The 23,261-nt window shown below is 36.9% G+C and overlaps 1 long non-coding RNA gene across 1 annotated transcript in view; it reads right to left on the bottom strand.

Annotated features, from left to right (window-relative positions):
* Window positions 1–19,791, bottom strand: part of LOC129232394 (uncharacterized) — a 65,971-nt gene extending 46,180 nt beyond the window's left edge. Inside the window, exon 1 of the long non-coding RNA XR_008581349.1 lies at window positions 19,676–19,791. This is a non-coding gene — a long non-coding RNA (uncharacterized LOC129232394). The remainder of the gene's footprint in view (window positions 1–19,675) is intronic.
* Window positions 19,792–23,261: the final 3,470 nt, after the last annotated feature.

Raw genomic sequence — 23,261 nt, 5'->3', positions numbered from 1 at the left:
GTGCAGGTCTAAGATGGTTCTCGTAAAATTCGTCAGGTGGCCTCGTGAACGAGCAGATGGCGGCGATTTGACCAAGGTTCGCGTACAGGTCTGAAGTGGCTCTCGTAAAAATCGCGAGGTGGCCTCGTGAACGAGGAAGATGGCGCTGTTTCCAGGCGAAGCTGACCAAGGTTCGCGTACAGTTCTAAGATGATTCTCGTAAAAATTCGCGAGGTGGCGTCGTGAACGAGGCAGATGGCGCTGTTTCCATGCGAGGCTAACCAAGGTTCGCGTACAGGTCTGAAGTGGTTCTCGTAAAAATCGCGTGGTGGCATCGTGAACGAGGCAGATGGCGCTGTTTCCAGGCGAAGCTGACCAAGGTTCGCGTATAAAGATGATTCTCGTAAAAATTCGCGAGGTGGCGTCGTGAACGAGGCAGATGGCGCTGTTTAAGGACGATGACCAAGGTTCGCGAACAGGTCTGAAGTGATTCTCGTAAAAAATCACTAGAAGGCGCTCTCCTAGCCCGTTTCTCTTACAGCGTTGCGATGGTTCCTGGAAAAAAACTCTAGGAGGCGCTCTCCGAGCCCTGTTACAGCGTTGCGAAGGTTCCTGGAAAAAATCACTAGGAGGCGCTCTCCGAGCCCTGTTACAGCGTTGCGAAGGTTCCTGGAAAAAACCACTAGGAGGCGCTCTCCTAGCCCGTTTCTCTTACAGCGTTGCGAAGGTTCCTGGAAAAAATCACTAGGAGGCGCTCTCCGAGCCCTGTTACAGCGTTGCGGAGGTTCTCGCGACGATCGTGTGGGGGCGCCGAAACCCATATGCTCACCGAGCGGTTGGTCGCCCCGTCTTTGGTTTTTCCTCCGGGGTCCCGTTGCTCGAAAAAAATATTGAGGGACTGTACCGCTGCGATCGCTATTTCCCCAATTTGAATTCAAGTGTAACATTGCGCACGTGCAGAAAAACATCAGTGGCGTCTGTTTTGAATGCAAATTTGATTTTAGAATTAATGGAATGTTATTGTTGAAAATTTTCAATTCTAAATCGGTAACTCGATGCAAGACTCGTTTTTTTGTTTACCGTAGCATTTTTGCAGTAGCCTTCATTTTAAATTGGAAGTATAATTGGTTTTATTTACTTAAAATATGCGATACTTCTTCAATTTAACGTTGTTTTCATCCACAAATGCAGTACTTATTTTAATTATGACTTAATACTTGATGGCATAATATTCTGCATAGTCATTATACTACTTCGTCGTTTTGAAGAAATCAACGGTTCAGAGTTTTGAGGACATAGAGTACCAATAAACCAAGAAATACAGTGGATTTTCACTTTTTTTTTTAGAAAAATATTCTTCAAAATCACACCTTTTAAAGTCCTTCGTTTTAGCTTTATCACCCTCAAATACTATTCGGTATTTGGAACAGTTGAATTTTATATTGACGCACGCGGCAAGGCTGCGTCACATTTACTTTACATTAGGTTGATGGTTAAATTATAAAAAGGTGAGAGATTGACGCAGCGTAGCTCTCCTCTTCGTCGGCAAAATCCGAAGGCGGTCAGTCCATACAACAAGGATTTGTTCGGACAGATCAAGGGTCCTATGAAACATTACTTTTCTGATTGTTTTATATTTTCAATGATATTCTCGCCTTATGCTTGATAAGCGCCAGCGCATTGAGTGGGGCTATGGCTTGATTGGTTTGGATTTGGTTATTCACAATGAGTTATTAAAAAACATAATCTGTAAATTTGTCGATTTTTCTTTATATATTTTGGTTTCTTGTATTGATTGGCGTTTGATCGTACATTCTTTTGCTCTTTAACTGTTAACAATCACTTGAAATATTTTTCTCTTTTCTAATCTATTTTTTGAACTACAACATTTCCTTTTTCAAGGTTGGTGTTCATTTCTACACTGAATGAGTACGTATTATTCAAGGTATTTTTAATTACTTTACCGGTAGCAAAAAATCACAACACACTGCTGAAGAAACAACAGCTGTAGGCAGTTTCTTTAGAACTAGATTGTTTACTATCAGTATATAAAGATTTGAGGTGATGCTATCGGGTGCCATATACCATATGATACATATATTACTTGGTTACCCTATATACTATACTCGGACATCACCCCCTCTTCCTATCAATGCGATGATCAATCAGACGGGACTCTCTTGGCAAAGAAAACCCCACGACAGCCTAACGATATGTTTATGCTTCATTCAATAGTGTTTGCACTTACGGAAGGGCCCTCCCAAAAGATTTGGCACCGAGCACTTTGGGCACCGGGCATATTGGGCGCCGAGCATTTTGGGTGCAGCTAACATTGGGCGCTGAGCATTTTAGGCGCCGATGACCTGTGCGGTAATCAGGTCCTGGGAATCAATTTTTTTTTCCCCCGTCGCAACGGGATTTCACTTTTCGTTTCAATCAAACCACTCGAGTCTTTTGCAAAAAAATTTCAATACATCACAAACTGAATACAAGGATGTAGCAAAAGAGTAGAATTCGGGGATATACCCCTCCCCAAAACTCAAAAATTCCCCCTTTTTTTGACTAAATGCAAACCATCTCTATTTCCGTATTTTTTTATCAAAATAAACAAGAGTATATGTATGGAAGTCTTTTAGAATTCAATTTTTATATCTCAAGACCATATGTTGATACGAATTTAAACTCTTATTCTTTCCATGTAAATTGGTTTATTTTTTATAAATTGCAATTTTTAAAACATTAATATTTACCTTAAGATATTTGGACAACGATAACCTGTCTGCCTTTTGTTTGGCTCCAGCAAAATTTCAGCATGAATAATCAAACCGTCTATAACGATAACCTGTCTATTACGATATTTTTTTCAGGTCCCAACAGTATCGTTGTAGACAGGTTTTACTGTATAACGGGACATAAAAATCATCTATCATGTGTAGTATTTCCAAAATTTTTGTTTTCACCTATGCATTATCAAATACTAAAATTAGTCGGAGACCGTTAGATGTTCGAATTTAAAGTAATAAGTGAACAAATTTCAGAGGTTTCCTGAAGATTGTAAACAAAAGAGAAAGTTTCTTATCTTAAATAACTACAGAACATGTTTGGCTGAACAAAACGAAGTTTTACATTACAAAACAAATACCACTCATTGAGTTTAAACGCAAGCCACTATCGCAATGTGTACTTCTGATTAAGATTTTAAAGAAAGTGCATGAAAATGAAGAGAAATTAACTTGAAGTAGGTGAAAATCAGTAGTGAACGAAAGCGTATTGCAGTATCACTTGATTTTCAAAACATTCCACTGTAAGGAACCTCTTCTGCCAGAACATGATTGAACATGTTTAAAATAATAAAAGCACATGGTGTACAATTATCTTTTTGCAATTAAGAGATAAAAAACACTCGAAACGCAATGCGGAATCAATCGCTATATCGCTAACATTATGCATTCATACGGATAACGCAAACATAACAACGAAGCTATGTTAGTACTACTTGACATTAATGACAGTTTTACGGATATTACACTAAAACACTGGACTCTAAACACAATACCCCTTTAATACAGGAATTTATAAAAAATACTGCACAAATAAGAGATTATTATGTAAAAAGAAATGCGAAACAGACTACAGCTCGCAACAAATGGGAAAATCAACAAAGCTTCTTGCTATGGAAAATGTGATTATGGCCAAGGTTAGTTACAGGTTTCGGTAAGACATTGAGCATTCGGGCAACGTCCACTTTTTCTCTTTGGAATCGCCAATCGTCTGCGATATGGCTTGTCTAGTACTATATTAATAATCAAATGCAGTTATCAGTCATTCATAAGTTGTTCCTAAAACAATACTATTCCACACTAATAACTAAGCAACCAACTTAGTGAAGCCTTAAGAATGCAACGCCACGTGCAGCGTGGAGCTCTATCGAAGGTCGAAGGAGGATGATAACATGCCAGCAATGCAAGGGACGCTGCCCAGTAAGCAAAATATCTTGCCTCAGTATTGCATAAAGGTTGACATGCAAGAAAAATCATCTTGCATTAATACTGCCTCAATGTTGTTATGTTACTCCCTTTATGCTGTCAGCAGGCTGCCACAATATTGACGGACAAGGTGTATGCAGCATAATATCAGGAAAATATCAAGGTAGGCTGCTTTTGTAACATTGCATACGTATTGATATGACAGGATAATATCAAGATGTTGTCATGACAGCATGAAATCAAGGTCTAGGCAAGATGATCTTGCTTTTGTAATCTTGCATACGTATTGATATGACAGGATAATATCAAGATGTTGTCATGACAGCATGAAATCAAGGTCTAGGCAAGATGATCTTGCTTTTGTAATATTGCATACGTATTGATTTGACAGGAAAATGTCAGGATACATTGACATGACAGTATGAAATCAGCACGTTTGCAAGGTGTTTTAGCCATTTATTTATTTGTATTATTTTCACTTCAAACTCGAGAATTAAATTTCATTCTTTAATTATTTCTGTTATTCTTCAAGATAGTTTTCTAGTTTAAGAATATTTTCTTAAAGCTGACATCTGATCGGAAATTCATATAAAGATATAAATAGTACTCGCAATTTAATTTAAAAAATGAAAGTTTCTTCGTTTTGCGTAATACTTGACTTATTTTTTAAATTCATGCTTCGAATTGTATTATAAAGACATAAAATGCCTATTTAGGAATAATTGCGGAAGTTTTTATAGCACATTTAAGAGTAAAGGTAGCAAAATAATAAATAAATAAATAAATACAATAAAGTTCATTTTCAAATGGATGTCAGCATTGAAAATATTCCATGAACAAAACATATGAATTTATCTCAAAGAATAACATAAATAACCATTGAATATAATTAATCTTACTCGTGAGATTGAAGTGATAATACGAAATTCTGGGCTTCATGTCCTTTGTTATTTTCGGCCATTTCTAACATTGATCGCACATCGTCTGCGATATGACTTGTTTAGTACTATATTAATAAACAAATGCAAATATCAGTTAGTCATAAGTTATTCCTAAAACAATACTATTCCACACTAATAACTAAACAACCAACTTAACGAAGCCTAAAAAATGCAACGCCACGTGCAACTCCTCTAAACCGACTGAATCAATGTGCCAGCAATGCGAGGGACGCTGGGTAGAAAGAGCTGTGCGCATGCGCAAGTATCAACGAAAGTCCACCTGTTCTATTGTGTACTAATTACCTTGACGGCGACAGCATAAAATCAATATCATCTTGACGGCGTCAACATGTATGCAATGTTGTTGTTTTAAGGTAATATCTATATTGATATTTTAAGATGAATGCAATGTTGCATACGTGTTGTTATTGTAATATTGCTTTTTAATCTTTATGCAAGCTTTATGCAGTATGAAACACGTCAATATTGACGCCGTCAGTATAATATCAAGATCTGTCAAGGTTGATGCAAGAAATTTTGCTAGTAGGGTGGCTATAAAGAACTACGCGCATGCGCAAGTATCAACTAAGGTCCACCTGCTCTATTGTGTACTAATTACCTTCACGGCGACAGCATGAAATCAATACCATCCTTGACGGCGTCAACATGTATGGAATGTGGAATGCTGATAGTAAGGTTATATCAATATTGGTATTTTAAGATGAATGCAATGTTGCATACGTGTTGTTATTGCAATATTGCTTTTTAATCTTTATGCAGTAAGAAACACGTCAATATTGACGCTGTCAGTATAATATCAAGATCTGTCAAGGTTGATGTAAGAAATTTTGCTAGTAGGGTTAAAACATCGTTTTAAATTTAATTTAAATGTATTTAAAAGTTTCAAACAAGAATTTATTAAAGTAAAATCCTTCCCCCTCCTCCACATCCCTTAAACCCCGAAATGGGAACCCCCGCCGGGAACATTGGGTGCCGAGCATTTTGGGCGCCGGGGACTTTGGGCGCTGACCATATTGGGTGCTCAGAACATTGAGAACAATGTTCCCGGCGCCAAATCTTCCTCGAACGTGATTGAGTATACTGAAATAGTATTGACTCTGTAATGGATATGTTTGTATTTGAATATCAAACAGATGATGAGACTTGGTGTTAATTCTTTGGAAACTAGTTTAAAAGCTACACTATTGTATGATTAAAACACGTTGCCTTGGGTATCACTAGCATATTCAATCGATATGAATGAAACATATGGAGATTTGAGTCATTTTTAGATAAAAAAAAATTAGTACAACACATATCATGGGACAATTATTTCTTGTCTTAAGTTAAATTAAACGAATTTTATTAATGTTCTCCTCTATGCGAATGGGATAGTCAGTGGCGTTGCTAGACCCGACTTTCGGGGGGGGGGGGTTACTTCTTATATATATATATATATATATGTATGTATGTATAATCGCTTGGAATTTTTCCCTTTTCTTTTTTTTTCTTTCTCTTCTCTCTTCTTTTTCTCTTTTTGAGACTAACTTTTCGGGGGGGGGGGGTTGTCCCCAAACCCCCCTTCTTAGCTACGCCCCTGGGGATAGTAATGACAAGAATAATAATAATGAAAAAAGAGTGGATTTGTGTGTTATTCTACTGACCTTTCATATTAAATTAGGTGTTTTTAAGAACATTGTAACACTAGTGCTTAATTTGAATACTTAAAACCAGAATTTCTACGTATACTATTAAAGTAAAGCTAAAAATCGCATCTTTGGTGAGCATTCTCAAAGTGAATTAATTCTTGCTGATTAATGCTAGACACTTAAAGAGGAATGTTCCTGATGCCTAATGGAACGCAATAAAAAGAACAATGGCTAAGTTTTTTATCATTATTTTAGTGTTAGTCATGCATGTGAATTCGCGCATTTCTTTCAAACTTCTGCCTAGTGTTACACAAAATCTGAGGGTGATGGCGAAAAACTGTTTGCATATTTGAATTCAGCGTATCATTTTACGTGAAGATCAGGTCCGTATAACAAAAAAAAAGTTGCTGTTTTTTTTCTAGACTAGTGTTAATTATTTTCAATTTTCTGTTTTATATACCTACGATAAATCTTTACTTTTGATAATGAAACGAACATTGCTTATTTGTTTTAACTGTATTTGTGGAATAAAACCTGCTGACAAAACTATTCTTTATGTACTGTCTCGTCCCATGGAAAGGACTTTTAATCAGTGATATTCCCATCGATTTTTCTGAGGGTATACTTCCAGAAATCCATTACGCTAAATTTGTGTATGTGATCATATACATAGTATGTCATAATATGAAAATTTATGAAGCTTGAGGGTATACGCTTTGTGTCTAAAAATGTTTGAGGGTATACAGCGTATATGGAGAAACCCTATGGGAACACCGCTGTTTTCAATATCAATTTGTGAGCAAAATTTTGAAAAGATTGTAAGGTATGATTTTTTCCTAGGCCCCAGATAAAACGACTTGCTGATCCCTAAATGAGTTCATAGAGGAATGAATGGTGCCCTCAAAGATTCATCTTAATTCATGGGGTATAGCACTGTTCAGAAAAAATTTAAGACCTTACTTTTTCTATTTTATTTTTATTTCTGATTGTAAAATAAAACTAAAAGCTACAAAGTTAAAAAAGTGTTTTCATTTTCAGTAAAAAAAATAACCTCTTCTATTTAGCATTTTTGTGTTTCACAGTAAAAGAGCTCTTTTTTTATATGCACCGTCCGATTTTTTAGTACCAAGCTAAGAGGAAAATTATATGACTCACAGAAACATTTTTCTTTTTTTCTACGGGGGGGGGGGGGGCTTAAAAAAAACTTACACAGGTTTTACATGAACTGTCCTCTTTTTTGTCACTGTATATCTTCAAATTGACATAGCTCAAACGTTTTTTATTTCTTAATCTAAGTATAAACATGAAGCAATCTTGGAAAATGTAAATGATTGCACACATGTGAATGTACGTACATTGTTGCATGCATGGAGGTGAAAGGAAACTGCTTTCCAATGCATAAAAATGCGAACCTATGGACAAAGAGACACCCGACAAACACTCCCTTCTGTGCCGTCAAGTCTTTACAGCCGTTTACTCATATTTTTTGCATTGAGAGAGATTCTTCGCAGCTCCGATAGTTTTCTTTCGGCTAAATGGCTGCATGCTTTTCATCATCGTTTATATACGTTGGTAAGATAACCAATGCACTGAATTAAAAGCTCATTTTCTGTCATTTTAGGCTAAAACCGTCCAAAACTGGATTTAACCACCATAGGACTGGCCAAAACTAAATTACATAAAAATACACCTCTAATTCGCGTGTATGTGAGAGATGTGTGTTTTGCAACTAATAAATATGTTAGTTGGAAGTTGTTCAATTAAGCATATGAATTTTAGTTCATTAAATTCGTGGAAGTATAATTTACATTATTATATAAATAGTAGTAAACAAATTTTAATTTTCTTCAAAATTAATAACTGAAATTGCTCACAACTAAAACAAGACATAAGGAATACAAAACAACCTGTAACATAAATATAGTAACTTTTCAGTAGTGTTGCCTTTTAATTTTAAAAAATGTTTTCCCCTGTACCTTTCGTTTTTTTTTAATACCGATATGTTTCTAAAAAATCTTTTTTTTTTCTCTCATTTATTCTTCAAAATTACTCGAAATACTTTGTACGTTTGTGTGTGAGAATTTTTTTTTAATATTACTGCATATTTTTCATGTAAACCTTATCTTCTTAACGTGTTGTAATTTCTACAAACTGTAAAACACACTATTTAGATAAATAATGCAAGATGATTGATTATGGTTTGTTTTACATTTCTTTATAATTTATTACTTTCATTTAAAATTTGATAATTACCTAAGAGGCCAAAACTGGATAAAACTGATTTTTCCCGGCAGGTTTCATCCATGGTTTAAACCACCACTGGCCGATACTCTTATTACCCTGATTTAGGCTTTGCCCAATAATAAACAGACTTCAGATGCAAAAGCTGCAAGTACAAACCCAAAAAGAATAAAAATAGCATTTTTAAATCTATGCCTCAGAGCAAGACCGATGTAAGTCCAAAAAATGCGATTTTCAATTTTTGGGGGGAATTGTACGTAGAAGCATATTCCGGGGAAGATTTCGATCATTGGGAATCTGACAATCTTTCTTCACTGGGGTCCATTTTTGGCTCCAGTAATAGCGCGAGAGGTATTTTACCAAAAATAAAAAATTTTACCCCAAAAAGGAGACGACGCGCCAGACCCCCAATCATCGAAATATCCTCCGATTGCGCATCGAGGCATGTGAACGTCATTCTCAGTTTTTTAGCAGGGTTAATATTTTCGGCCACTCTAGTTCTTTCGTGCCAATAGGGTACAATAAAAGAGAATTTATCAATGGCTAGAATATTCCTTTTATTACGTGGTTGATACACACAAAGCATTTCGCACACGATAGACAAAGCCATTTGAAAGGTGTCTCAGGATAATTCCCAAAACAACAGCAGATAAAGTTCAGTCAACTATCTCGGTCACTTTCTACATTCATAAACAAGAGGTTCATACAGTTCAAACAAAGTCCTATGATCTTTATTTTCTTTTTCTCATCGCGAGGCACTCGAACGGAATCTCGGGGACTAGAACTCCGCGGCTTGGGCGAAGTGCCTCAGGTCGTCGTCCGCCAGGCACGCGAGGAGGACGTCGGTGCAGGTGGTGGGCAGGGGCGGGCAGAGGAGGGGGAAGCAGCGCAGGAAGCGGTCTTCCAGGGCCCTCCTCTCCCGGACCTCCCCCAGCCGGACGAGGAGGAGGTCGCCGAAGAGCGGGAAGTCCCGCGCCAGGAGGTCCCGGTCCGAGAGCCGCCGGATCGCCTCGTCGGAGAGGCGCCGGGCCAGGCGGGAGGGGGGTCGGCGGGCGAGGTCACGGAGGGAGAGGCGGGACCCCTCCACCCGGGCCTCCCTCATCTCGGCCTCGCACTCGGAGAGCAGACGGACGCCGCGCTTCTTTTGCTGCTGCGGGAGCCCCATCTCCTCCCAATGTATCTCGATGAACCTCCAGGCGTACGTCGCCAGTAGCACCCTCGCCACACCGTCTTGTTTACACCGCAGGGCATGGTCCAGGGGACAGTGTCCATCTTCGTCTTTAAGCTTCAGACGCGCACCCCTCGACAGCAAAGATTGAACTATCCGCGGGAGACCACTCATAGCAGCGTAGTGCAGGGGGGTGCAGCCCCAACGGTTCGGCCCGTCGCATTCGGGGGCGGCCTCCAGCAGCGCCTCCGCCGCGGCCTCCTTCCCCCTCATCAAGGCGAGATGGAGGGGCGTCCATCCATCTCTGTTGTTCGCACTTGCATTCGCCCCTCCCGCGAGCAGCATACGGATGACATTCACACACCCACTTCTTGCAGCGAAATGCAGAGGGGTGCGCCTGCTGATATCCACAACATCCGTGATGCAGTCCGCATTCACCAGCAGCTCCGCCGCGGCCTCCTGCCCAGAGTTCAGGGCCAGGTGGAGGGGCGTCATTCCACTATCATCCCTCGTCCTCGTGTTCCATCCTCCGTCCAGCAACTCCCTGATCCTCTCCGTGTCTCCTCTCAATGCCGCCCAGTGCAACGCGGTCCGCCAGTACTCGTCCGTCTCCGACGCACCTCCGTTCTCCGGCCGGCGTCTCCTGGAAGAGAGAGAGAGAGATTCACGTTCCGTTCAAATTGAAAGCGGCAGGGCTTTCGATCACTTTCCTGCTCCTGTTCACGTGGAATCTTACTTGAATGATGTCTGGACTAGAAAACCTCCAAAGTGAAAGATAACTGTTAAATCTAAACGTATTTAGCTTGATGCAGGTACGGGACATTTGGATTCAATGTCCTAAATTCTTACTCCATCATGAATTTTACTGGATTGGAGTTTGAGAAACAGCACACGATTTCCACCAAACTATATTTATTACTAGTGGTACCCGCACGGCTTTGCCCGTAATAGAAAAATTGAAAGGTCCTTTGGTTCGCCAGTATATTTACAAACAATGTATGGTGAATTTTCTCGCCAATTGGCTCGTGCCCGTGTTACGGTTCCACGTTATGCTAATTTCGTCATTGACTCGTCTATCTTCTGATAATTTTGTTCTTAAAATTAGAAGAGGAAAAGAATCATATCGAATTTTCGAAAAATCGCTTCCAGGTACACATCCCCATGCTGCAAAATAACTTTGTGCCAAATTTCATGAAAATCGGCCGAACGGTCTAGGCACTATGCGCGTCACAGACATCCTACAGACATCCAGACATCCTCCGGACAGAGACTTTCAGCTTTATTATTAGTAAAGATGGGCATATTGAAAACATCGTTACAGTTTACACGTGCTCGTGTGGGAAAGTGAAGCAAAATTCCCTGACCGCCACAACAGCTTTACACATTGGACAACACTCTGTGGCCACACCAAAAGCAAAGGAAGTAAAAAATGGAACAAGGTTCATTTGCATAAACATTAATGATTTAACGACGTTGGTCATTAAACATGAACACAAAACATGGAGAATATTCTATTTAAATTATCTACTTTCAGTTTCGACAACAACAATGATTTATAAGTTGAAACTAGGGTTGAATAACGCAGAAATATTTTACGTTTAAAGTTTGTGCCCTACGATGTGATCTGGGGCTCCTCTCTTTTAGTATTTCATTGAATGTGCAGAACGACTCGTACACACCCTACATGGTAGTAGAAAGGTTTTAAAAATTATTTTTAAATGCATTTAATTTGTTTTTGAGGAAATGATTTGTGAAAAAGCTCGATTCGTTATTCTGAAACAGCATTCCATAAAAATGAATAAAGATGCAATATTACTAAAAACAACTGTAGAGCCGGATATCCGAATCCGGCAAAGTGCAGGATGTCCGGAATCCGGTATCATCGCTATTCGGCGCATCCCTAGTACGCATGCGAAGAAAACTGCATAGAAGAACTGCTTTCCAAACATTATAGGAACACTTTAATGTATGAGATCTTCACCTCTTTCTACCCACTAGTGTTCGCCCACTGGTCAAAATTCGACCCTATTCATAAATGAATATTTGAGAAACCTTGTATGAATTTAACTGTTCCCAACATTTTTATTTCTACTTTTACTCTCGTTTACTGCATATCCGGAAACAGACAATTTTTATACGTACACATAATAACAAAAGGTAATTTTTCCCAATTTTGCTTTTTGTCCGTCAATCTCAAAATATATCGATGAGAGGGGATATTTCGGTAATGTTGTCGTTTCCGAAACTTTTAAAGTGTTTTTTCTGAAAAAGCAATTTTAGAAACGTGGATTTTAACCATTTTTTAAAAAGTTTTTAAAAATTTAATAATTATTAACAATTATTTTAGTCGGTGCGCAGATTGAAATTCAGATTTTACGCTTCTGCACATGGCATCAAAAGCGATGAAATGCCATTCGCTGATGCCATTAGCGCACGGCGCAAATGATCATAGCGTGGAAAGGCAGTGTAAACATTTAGTACGGTAATGGAGTAGCGCGCCAAAGTACATCACTTGTAACGTCATAAAGATCACGCTTTATTTCCAAAATGCAACGTTTGAAATATTAATAAAAAATAACCGTCGAGAAAACAAAATTTTTTTTTCTGGCCCCATGTTATTTCTTTTACTTATTCTATCAATTTCAGTGACTATAAGTAGTACTTTTGACTGAAGAAAACAGTCCCATTGAGAAATGGGTGTGGTCGTCCAATTCCTGGCTTGATTCATTTTATTTCGGATACCGTGTTGCTTTGTGCTAACCCTATGCAAATAGATTCTTCCCGACTCTTTACGTATGCAAAGTAAAAAAAAATTTGCGCTGGCATTAGAAACAAAAAAATGGACGCCAATGGGTAAAAATCGTCAATGATACAATTTTGGAAATATTCCCGTATGAATTGAAGCATCAAAACTCAGTTTACACGAAAAACTTCTGTGTGAACAATATTACTTATAAAACGTCTACTATTACTGAGTAAGTAGCTTCTTTGTCGTTAGAAATATAAATTTCCAAGTAACAAATGAACGACCTCTACTCGTGGCAACTGTCCATTCGAAAACACTGGACGTCGCAATAACAGTACAATTTTAAAAAAAGGTTGTCTTTGTGATTTGTTTATGGTTAGGGGTGGTGAATAGCTGATGTCACACTTTTCAGCATTTTCGACCCTTTCTTCCCTTTGTCACAAAGTTTCGCAGTTCACCATACCCCCAAAAAAAGGCTTGTTGTCACATTCTCCCCATTGTATGTCCCTCCTCTCATTTGTGTCCTCTCCCTTGTCACAACCTTTTACTATTTCGTGAACCCCACCTTAAAGTGGGACTACTTTCTTGGACAGCCCGTTTTGTGGTAACCGTATGCAAATATATATTTCCCTACTCTTTGCTTGCGTATGCAAAGGAAAAACATTTCTCGCGCTGCAATCGGTGCCAAAAATTTGACGCCGATAAATGAAGAGCGCCCATTTCCAAATTATCAAAATCTTCCCGAATGAAACGATGCTGCAAAACTCAGACTGTTGGTAAAACTTCGTCATGAACAATATTTCTTCTAAAAAGTTTAATACTATTGAGTAAGTTGCCTTGACCTCTTCCATTAGAAATATAAAATTTAAACTGACAACTGAACGAATGATACTTGCTACATTAAAAATTGTCCGTTCAAAAACACTGGACATGATAATAATAGTGCAATTTTATTTAAAAAAAATCGCTTTTGTGATATGTTTACGGTTTAGGAAATAACTGACTAATGCACCTTTAAAAATTTTTGACCCCTCTCCCCTTTGTCACAAAGTTTCACACTTCACCATGCTCCCTATTAACTTTGCCACATGTCATACTGTTTTTAATTAACTTTCTTATAAAAAAAAAAGGCTTCATGTCACATTTTCTCCATTGTATGTCCCTCTTGTCCTTTATTTCCTCCCCCTTGTCACGAACGGTTAATTTAATGAACCTTATCTTAAAACGGGACTTCATTCGTAGTCAGCTCCTTGCAAATAGACATTTCTCTACTCTTTTTTTACGAATGAAAAAGAAAAATATTTTTCGCGCTGGCATTTTGGTGCCAAAAATTTTACACCAATGGATAAAGTTCGCCCATTTCACGATTATGGAAGTCTTCCTGAATAAAATGATGCCGTAAAACTCCTTTAATACGTAAAACTTCTGTATAAGCAATATTCTTTGTAAAAGTAGGCATGGCCGTTGCCGTTAGAAATACAAAATTTTCAACAGTCAAATGAACGATTTCTACTCAAGGTAACAGAATTGTCCATGCGAAAGCACTGTACGTCGTAATAATACGCCAATTTCATCAAAAGTTTCACCTTGAGATTTGTTGCTGGCGATAGCAAATGCAGGTATTATTTTGAGAAGATAATTTTGTCGGAACTGAAAGTCCTCCCTCCCTCACTCCGTAAAATGATTTCTTTAAATATTAAAATCCCGAAAACATAACCAAAATGAAAATATTTTTAATGCGCATAGTTACCCAAAAAGCCTCAATAATAATAATAATAAAAAAAAGCAAGAATTGCATTTCTTTACGGTCAAGCGCGAAATGGCAACGAATAATATTATCTAGCAACTTCATCACGCTAACTAAGTTGCGTGAAAAATCAAATAAAAATGAATTTTTGCTAACTTATAATTGCTTCTAGATCCTTTTCTAGTCACCTTGGCAAGTTTTCGTTTTTTTGCCGTAAATGGGGGATAAACGTTTTTAGAAGTAGTTTTCACGAGTAGTTTCCAACCATACCAAGCTCAAAGCACTAAAATGCTTTTTTCGTGTAGAAAAAGCGGTTTAAAAAATTAATTAAAACTTAATGTTTCACGCTTCCGATAATGAATTTCAACAATGGAAAAGAGATAAAATCAATATTTTTGAGTTTCGCTAACTAAAAAACGCTTATAATTTTTTCTAATGGGTTTAGGTTGTTGGACCTTGGGCGCCCTGACAATTTTTTTCGTTAGGAGTATTTTTCAAACCCTTTCCAGCCATATCAAATTCGAAAAAATTGGACCATCCGTTCGCATAGAAAGAGCCAGTTAGGACGAAAAAGCGTTGTTTATTAATATCAGTAAATTAACGTTCGATTTCCAAAATTTTTACTGATCACACTAAAACTGAGCAATAGCTAACGAACAAAAAAAGAATGAAGGAAATCGGTTCACAAACAGAGGAGGAATCGGTACCGAAAGAAAACGGCTTGCCTATTAATATACGAAGATACCCCCTTTAAGTTTGCATTTGTCCTTCACGGCTTATGAGAACTAAAAGGTGGGGGAACGTTATTGGGGTTGGAAAATACGTCACATGTACGAGTGGCAGTGGCGAGATTACGTACAGCAAGGCCCCGCAATCCGATTGCCCCGGATTCGCAAGCGGCCCAAAAATGTTTGAGCTTTGTTTTCATTCAATTTTATTTAATTTTTCCGTGAATCAAACTTGGTTTGAAAAGCTTAAACATAAGAGCGTTAAAAAAAGTTAAGGAATTCATTAAATTCATGAACCTTAGGGACACAGTGAGGCACCTAGAATCCCAGAACCTATTGATTTAGGGCCTCTTATTAAGATATCGGGGCCCTTGGCCAAACGCATTTTCGGGGCCCTCATGTAGCAAAATATTACAATTTTTTGCCATTTTGGGATCCTAAATAGCAGGGGCTCACTGTTTAGTCGGCCTATTCAGTAAATAGGCCCCGAGTAGAGAGAAGGGGGCCCATGGTCCAACTTCCTTGAGCGAAAACCAAACCTTGGTTCGGTACAAAGAGTACCACATACCCTCCCTAGACCATCACCTGCCACGGAAAGAAGGGAAAATTCCTGAATGAAGAGGAAAGGAAGGAAACAGTCCTGACCGTACCAAAGCCAGTTAAAAGAAGTTTTTGTGTAGGATCTATCTTTGGGGGGTGGAAGGGGGGGAAAATCGGAAGAGGTCTGAAAAATTTTTTAACTTTGTTTTCATTCAATTTTATTAACTTTTTCTAAAAATTAAACTTAGTTTTAAATGCTTATATTGATTCTGGGCCTCTGAGCCTATTGGTCTGCCCCCCCCCCCCGAGTAAGATATCAGAGGTCGTTGGCCAAACACTTTCTCCGGGCCCTCTTATAGCCATACGTTGCAATTTTTGCCACTTGCTAAAACAGTTTTCGCCATTCGGGGGGGCCCCGAATGGCCGGGGTTCTAGGTCATGGCCCAGCTGGCTTATTCAGTAAAGAGGGTCCCTGACATTAGGTGGGGAAATCGAATCAACTCTTGAGCTCCCAACTTAAAGAAAATAAATGGAATAGCTACTTTGTTCTAGGATTACTTTTTTTTTTTTTTTTTTTGCAGGCAATTGTTAATATATTACCTACTAAGTTTTCTCATTTTTTTTCTTCAAAACAAATAAAAGATAGGGACTTTACCAAAAAAGTGAGAAGGAAGAGATCCCCTAAATACTTGCCTTTAATTCACCAAAAACAGCCTATTGTGTTTTTAAACTTATATTTTGGAAACATTCCTGAAGAGAGTCCAAAAAACCTCTTTCTTCCCAATATTCAAAAATTACTTAAAATTACTTTTTTGGAACTTCGATTTTGAAAAATTCCGGGGCAAAGTTCCGAAACCTTCCCCAAAATTTGTGATTTTTAAACTTTGATTTTCGAAAAAAAAAAAAGCTGGGACAGTCCCGGAACCTTATCTCTTATCGTCAGGTCATCAAAGGTGCCCTAGAATTGCAGCTCAGGAAATTAAATTCGGAAAATTTCCGGGGGCGAGCCTCCGAACCCACAATCCTTTTTGAATTACCGAAGATCATCTAAAATTGCGTTTTGGGAACTTCAATATCAAAACCGTTTTCCGGAAGTCTCATCTTTGAACAATTTCCCCTTACATCTTACATACATACTATAAACGCATTTGTGAACCACTTTGGATGAAGTTAGGGGAAGGGATGAGGGGGTTTGGAACTTTTCCTTATAAATCGAAGTTGCAAAAAAGCAATTTGAGAATAGCTTACAATCGCATTTTTAAATCTTCAATTTCGTAAAATTTACAAAGAAGACCAACAAAATCGAAAAATTGTGCTTCAAATTTACATGAATACGATTTTTAACATGGGGCCCAAAATCAAATTTACTGGGGATAAGAAAATTTGAAGTTACACTACTGACCAGTGGCGTGGCTAGCCGATGGTTTTTTTTAATTGGGGGGGGGATTCGGCGGGCAATAAATTTTTCACCTTATGTATACATAATAGCTGTACCTTCACGGCGATACCCGTGCAAAGAATTTAAAGCTTAAACTGATGCTCCATGAGATTAAACTATGTCAACAGTTGCTCCGAAGCATAAAATAATGCCCCAACTCTATTATCTAACCGCACTAGAAAGTCGCCCGTCATGGTATGAGGGGTGAAAATTTGCTTCCATGTACATTTGAAAGCAGCAATTGCCTGTTTGGGGATATTTTGGTACTTTTAAGTTTGAACCCAATAACCAGTAGATTGACCTATAACTCTGGTATATAGCAGATAATGAGGATAGATGATGATGCAGTGGCTAATAAACATTTTTTTTTTTTTTTTGTTTTACAAAATGTTTTCGTGTTTCACTTTAAAAAACGTAGCACTTCAGCGACTACTCGTTTTGAACAGGGAACAGATTAAAAGCCTGGATATTCAAAGTGGGGTGCAAAAATGTCAGTTTATTATTTGACTTTTAAGAAAACCCTAAATATTCAAATGGAAAGCAAAAATGAAATTGACGCAAGACTGGCTTCGACAGGGAGCGGAGATGAAACACTAAATAACAATTTGGATTGAGGAAAGCCTTGGAAATTCCAAAACCATCTGATGATTAAACTAATTAATCCGTTAGAATGTGACACATTATTTGACAAAAAATTCTATTTTTCTATTTCCCCCCAAATTTCCCCAGAATTTTTTTTCCTTACCCACCACTTTAAAATTTCCATAATTTTTACATCTCCAAATGTGACACAATAGGGAAGACATCCCTTCCCGTTCTGAATGAACGACAGCACAATGTCACTTCGCCCACGGACAACTTACCTATGAGGTTGTCCTTCGCCATCTTGGGATTGACGCTTGGACGTCGATGGCAGCTCCCCGTCTGCTCCTCGGTCACTCCCCTGGAACAGAGAGAACACAGGGCTCTTAGGATGGACAGCGTAATCGCGACTCGCTCACAAAGAAAACAACAGTTCCAAAAGACAGTGGGAAAAGGACGGTTCCTTTTCCTGTGACGATTTTACAAATAAAAGGCAAAGGCTCTGAGCTGTCTTTTTTTCTGAGAGGTTTAAATTGAAATGCGCTTATTTCAATGGATGTTTACTTTATGATGATACTAAATGGCTTCTCAACCTCCCTTAGAGACCAGGAGATGAAATAGACTTTCTCTCTGTATCGGTGGTGGCTCCAGAAGGGGGGCCATGGCCCCCCTACGAGGAAGATTTTCAAAAGATTTTCATTATTATTCTTTGTAAGTATCCTTTTTACCGCTATTTTCTTGATTCAAGAAATGAAGGACAAAGATCGAGTGTCGATGTATTTTGGCCTACGTTTTATCGACGGAATCATGACAAAATTTAGACACATCATGACAAAATTTAAAAAGCCCATGGACCCAGGGTTTTTTTTTTTTTGTCTTTTTTTAGGGAAAATGTGAGGTACTTGTAGCATATTGTAGCGTAAGTATATGGACAAAGCACAAAAATTGTCTTGGGGTAAAAAAAGCTGGAAAATTCAGCGTTTTTTGAAGAAAAGTATAAAAGACAAAAAAACCCAAGAATGGTGAAGTTTCAGATTTTTTAGTTTCCATGATTACCAACAGTTAAGGCAAAGTTACTTCTTGAGTGATAAAATCTATTGTTCGTTCGTTCGTTTTTAATTACTACTTTTTTTTGTGCATTTTACCTTATTGTATTTCATTTTGTAAAGCAAAACTACTGTAGAAAATCAAGTAGTTTAAATCCCTTTTTACTGAATTCCAGCTTAATCAAGACATTTCTTTAAATTTTATGTTGCCTGTTTTTCTATTTCTGTGTACAGAGTAAGAAATATTAAAATTTTTCGTAAGATAATGAAAATACTGTACATCCTATTCTGTTTTCTGTCTGACCATTTGTGAAACCTGTTAATTTCTAAAAAATATACCTGGTTTATTCGAGATTTGTGACGTGTTGGTTTGCAGAAAATAATTCACATGAAAGCCTTTTAGCTAGAGTAGTTTCCTCTGTACAATCTACAAATATTGAGAAAATCTGACGTGACAGGACTTACTCAAGATAATTTGAGTTATTTATTGACCAGTTAAAGAAAAAAGGTAAATATATTTATTTAAAATCTTTGAAGTATTTTTTTAATGCCCTTAAGAGTTAACAAATACTATTAAAGTTCAAAATTCATTTTTATGTCCATTGTCTGTGGTGAAGAACAAATAAAAAAGTTTAAATTCTGAAAGTATTTAAATTAATTAAATTTTCAAAAAATTCTCAGAAAATTATAAAAAAAAACCCCGAAAGTGGGCTAACTAATGGATTTTTTCGAAAAAATCCATTGGGTCCAATCCGGCCAAACCTGCCAGAAACTGATGATCACTGTTCACATTTCGCAATCTAAGCCTTTCTAAACTGGACTTCTGTTATGAATCACAAGTTGTATTGGACCACAAACAGACATTCACAAATCACAATCAGTACCTGCAGTTCCTTGCCAGTCTCCCCTTTTTGGAGGCCTGCATTCGTGGCCTGGGATGGTAATTTTGCCTCCAATTCCCTGCACCTTGCATTGGAGATTTCAAGGTCAAGCTGGGCCTGAAAGAGTTTTGCAAACAATCAGAACGAAATATGGAACACACAGCAGGATTCATGGCTGCACCCCATCACTGCTATCAATCAAAGAAAGTTAAACATTTAAGCTGCATTCTACGAAAGTATATAAAATTGCAACGTTTAATCTAACTCACGAACAGGGTTGAATTAAAACAATGACCAACCTTTGAAGATTTATAAATGGCATCAACACAAATTGGGTTCGTTTTGCAGCCCCTTCACAAAATTTGAAATAGTAAAAGCGGTCTCAAAACCAGAGCCCAATTTAGCTCTATGCCACCTCAAGACATGGATTTTAAATCTGCCCCCCCCCCCCCCCCACACTGAAAAGGGAGAAAAACCTTGATTCAAAATCAGGGAGTTTGCAGTGTTTATAAAAATTAAAAACTATTTCAACGTCCAGCAGGGGGTCTAAAATTTACAATTTTCTTCAAAAAAAAAAAAAAAAAATTGTGTTTTTCTATTTATTTTTTGAAAAATGGCTTACAAGTTTAATTAAAATATCAAGTTCAAAAATTATTAGCAAACACATTTTTACATCAACATTTGGAAATGAACAACACAAAAATGGAATATTAAAAATCAGTACATGTAAGAAAAGTAACTGAAACTAATATAAATCCATATCTTTGAGTACTATGTGGGATGCTTAAATATTGCAGGAGAGCAAAAAGTTTTATTTAATGCTCATTACGTACTTTTGGCCGTTTGTATTTTTCAACTCTAGAATTTCTTAAAATTTACCTTACATTTAAAAAAAAATGTAGAAAAAAATTAGTTAGTAGAAGAATATTATAAGTCTTAGACTTAATGTCAGATACCTAAATGTTTTTTAAATTTAAATAAATGTTTTTTCGGGTACATGTCGAGTAGGGCCGTCCAAAACTTCGAAGGTGTAAATTTTTTGAGTCCTACCCTCCCATTTTGTTCCAATGTATTAAAAAATAAATCAGACAAAATTTGAAAACATTTCGATAATATTTAGAGGTAGCTCAATGCAGATCGAGTTTTCATCATTGCTGAATAGAACGCGTATGACACACGACCATTGACCTCACTAACGTAAAATACAATTGCTATTTTTATTAAAAAGAAAACAATTGCTTTATAAAATTGCTATTTTATATAGAGACTTAACAATAGCCATTATGAAAATACTTTTGTAAATACAAGTAAATACATAAAATCTATTCCTTTAACAGTCGTGATCGAATACATTTAACTTGTTGCTTATGCATGTATTCTTTATTGTTTTGGTTTCATCAATGTTGGAATGGTAGGTTGCACTTACTTTTGAAATGCATATGCCTCTTTACTTTAAAATAACTGAGCATGCCAAATACATCAGTTACATCAAAATCAGAGGTTTATCTTCTTAGTTCAACTATAAGTGAGCTGACAGGTAGTAAACTACCTTCAATTCGTATGGCATTGGGTATGTTTCTTCATAACCATACTGAATTAAAGAAAACCGTAAGAGAATCTTCAAGAAATACAATAGAAGAAATAACAAAATTTTGGCAGAAAGCCAGAATACCCGTAAAGACCCCAAAACTGTCAGCCCCAGTTAGAAAAACTTTATTAACAATGGAAGTTATTGAAAAAAAAAAAAAACAGAAGTACAATGACACAAAAAAATAAAGAAGGTGAGCTTTGCAGGACCGGGGCCTAACTGACTAAGTTTCTGCAATGTGCTTTTGACACGAGTGTCAATACCTGGGAAAGCAAGGGTACCCGTGTTTTACTAGAGCAAAAAAAGAAAAGGTTACTATAGTTTCCATGTTGACATCACATTACGGAATTAATTATTGGTGCGGTGTTTAATAAATGTTTGGGTTTTTCTCCCGCACCATACGTACCTCTTTTTAAACGATTCCAGGCCTACTGGGAATTCATAGACAAAGACAAATGCATCATAGGCAAACAATAAGGACATTTTAGCACAAGTGATAGACGTAAAGGATGATACAATAGTATTTGCTGAAAGATTACTACATGACACGCAAGCGAGAGATGACTAGCGAGAACGTCTTGACCTATGCTTAATATTTCTCGGTAAAGCCCCTCCGCATGAAATCAAATTTGTAGCACCTGGGGCTATGCATCATGCTAGATGGATGTAAAAAATTTTATATTGTTTAAAAATAGGGATGTTTAACTGTCAATTAACCATCACGTCAATAGAAGAAAAGGGATTGCAAAAAATATGCATATTTGTTGTATGTGTGCATTTAAAGGCTTGGATGACTGGTCAGGGGTCTGTCCAGGATTTTTCACAGGGTCCGTTTTTTGTGAAAAATCAAATAATTTTGTGAAAAATGAATTAATTTTGTGAAAAATCAAATAATTTCGCCAAAAAAAAAATAATTTTATTTTTTTTTTGTTAAAACGAAATTTTACAATTTAGAGATGGCACAAACTGCATCAATTAAACTTAAAGTTGAGTCTTTTACTCTTCTATGTCGAAAAAATCATTCTGGAGTGTTTATCTGATATTTGGCGGGGGTGGGGGGGGAGGGGGCATCGCTCTCTCTAGTATCAATATTTATCTACCATTCTACATTATGTTAAATTATACTAGAAATATTTCTGTACAGTATTTAAAATAACTGTAACAAAAAAAGAAAAAAATAATAAATAAAATAAAATTCAGAATAGGGTTCAGCATTTAACTTTTTGACCCAAGACACTCTTAAAAAGCACAGAATTTCGTTTAAAACTTATAAATTCCGTGATTTTAACAAAAATAAAAAGATATTTTTAATTGTTTACCTCTTAACAAAGCGTAATAAACATCAAAAATTCGAAAAATCGGATTCCCATAGCGGATGCAAAGAGATCGCAATTCTCAAAGTGAAGGCATCAAAAGTATAAAAACGGCTTGTAAAAGAAATATTTTTGATAAAATTATTTTAAAATTGCATTTTAGAGTCCTATGATAAACATTTCATTAATACATTAATATCTGTGGACACAGTTGACGCAAAAATAATAATAATAATAAATAAAATAAAATAAACCATCCATTCAGCATTTTAATTTTTGACTCATAACAGAAAATTGAATTTTGCTTTAAAAACTTGAAATGACAGTTCCAACAGAAATAAAGAGACTTTTCATTTATTTGCATCCTAATAAAGCGAAGTTAGCTTGGAAAAAGAACAGAAAATGATTCTCATATCGGATGTTAAAAGATTGCATTTTTCAAAATGTAGACATTTAAAGAAAAAAAAAACTGTAATTAAAAGCATTTATTTAAAGTTAATCATCCTTGTTAGCATCGAAAAATCAAAACTCATATAATTTTCTCCCAAAATAACAATTAAACATCGCACTGCACTGCAAAAACGCAAATATTGACAAGCTGGTAAAATGATAAGAATATTTTCTAATCAAGTCATTATAAAGGTTCAACGCCAGACGCTAAGTGGTTATAATTTTGAAGTTGGTAACG

This window comes from Uloborus diversus, unplaced genomic scaffold, assembly GCF_026930045.1.
Source record: "Uloborus diversus isolate 005 unplaced genomic scaffold, Udiv.v.3.1 scaffold_12, whole genome shotgun sequence".
Taxonomy (NCBI): Eukaryota; Metazoa; Arthropoda; class Arachnida; order Araneae; family Uloboridae; genus Uloborus; species Uloborus diversus.
Note: the sequence above shows the minus strand (reverse complement) of the source record. Positions and strands in the feature narration are given on the sequence as shown.